Source organism: Chinchilla lanigera, unplaced genomic scaffold, assembly GCF_000276665.1.
Source record: "Chinchilla lanigera isolate Chin_1 unplaced genomic scaffold, ChiLan1.0 scaffold00036, whole genome shotgun sequence".
NCBI lineage: Eukaryota > Metazoa > Chordata > Mammalia > Rodentia > Chinchillidae > Chinchilla > Chinchilla lanigera.
This window is the reverse complement of record NW_004955437.1, coordinates 2,030,928-2,032,656: the sequence shown is the minus strand read 5'-3', so window position 1 is coordinate 2,032,656 and position 1,729 is coordinate 2,030,928.

Genomic DNA, 1,729 nt, shown 5'->3' with positions numbered 1-1,729 from the left:
TTTTTTTTTTTTTGTAGACAGGATCTCTCTAAATTCTCCAAAGCGGACTCAAACGTGAGATTCTCCTGCCTCTGCCTGCCAGAGTACTTGGAGTACAGGGGAGCATCACCACAGCTGACTAGTTTTTGAGATGAAGATCTTGCTGTTTTGCCCAGGCTGATCTTGAACTGGTGAGAGCAAGCGATCCTCTTACCTCAGCCTCCCGAGTCGCTGGGACTAGGGGTGCACGCCACCAGATTTGTTTCCCTCTTCAGTGCTGGGGATGAAACCCGGAGCCCAGTGTGAGCTAAGCAGACTGCCGCTGAGCTACCTTCCAGCAGGAGCCTGTCCTCTGCTCCCCATTGGGTGAGGGTCCCTTCTCCCATCTCACCACTGCCACCAAACTGGCGTCACAAATAGCATCTGTGTCCCCACTTAGAGACCTGGGGAAAGCCAGGCATGGTGGCAATGCTTATCTCAGCACTGGGTAGGCTGAGGCAGGAGGATTGCTGTGAGTTTGAGGCCAGCCTGGGCTAAACAGTGAGACCTTGTTTCAAGCAAAACAAAACAAAAAAACCCCTGCACTCCCCGCCCTGTGGAAGCTGCTTCCTAGGCAGCAGGCAGCACAGAGGGGGCCTGGACGTGGGAGAGATGCTTCAGGAAGGGGCAGGGGCACTGCTCAGCCTGGAGAAGGCATGGGGGCACCCAGCCTGGCCCCATGGGACCCAGAGACCTCAAAGGAGGGAGGAGGGGACACAAACTCATGCTCAGACAGGCACTCAGGGCTTTCTCTCTCTTTTGAAATTTTTTTCAGCACTGGGGACTGAACCCAGGGCCTTACCACTGAGCCTCCTCCAGAAATTCTTTTTTATTTTGAGACACGTTCTCACTAAGTTGCCCAGATGGCCAGGCATGATGGTGTACCCCTGGAATCCCAGCACTCGGGAGGCTGAAGCAGGAGGATTGCCATGAGTTTGAGGCCACCCTGGGCTCCATAGTGAGTTCAAGACCAGCTTCAACTGCATAGTGAGATCCTGCCTCAACCCCTGCCACCTCCCCGAAAAAAAAGACAAAATTGCCCGGTGGAATTCAAAGTTTCTATCTTCCTGCCTCAGCCTCCCATGGTGGCACGGCAGGCATACACCACACTTGAGACTGTTTTGTTTTGTCTTGTTTTGATTTTGAACCGGGTGATGGATCCCTGTAATCCTTGCATTCTGGGAGGCTGAGGCAGGAGGATCAGAAATTCAACCAAAGCCTGGACAACTCCGTGATTTCACAAGACCCTATCTCAAAAAAAACCTAGGGGTGCAGCTCAGTGTGAAGGCTCAGGGTGGGTTCAATTCTCAGTTATTTATAGATGTAAAGTACATCGATATGTAAAGTACATATTCACCCTTTTTTTTTTTTTTTTTGAGACAAGGTCTCACTATGCAGTCCAGGCTGGCCTTGAACTCTAGAGATCCTTCTGCCTCAGCCTCCAGGAGTGTTGAGATGGCAGGCATGAGCCACCACAGGCCATATTAACATATTTATCTTATCTGATTTTCACAAGTCTATGAAATCTGCTCATTTAGAGATAAAGAAACAGGTTTCATGAGGCCAAGTACTTTCCCAGAGTGTGGCTGGCTAAGCCAGGATTTTATCTCAAACCTGTTCTATTCCGGAGCTGTGGTTTATCTTGTGATCCTTGCCATGATGTCACCCTGTCTTTCTTTGAGCTTTTTGTTTTGTTTGTTTGTTTTTCCCC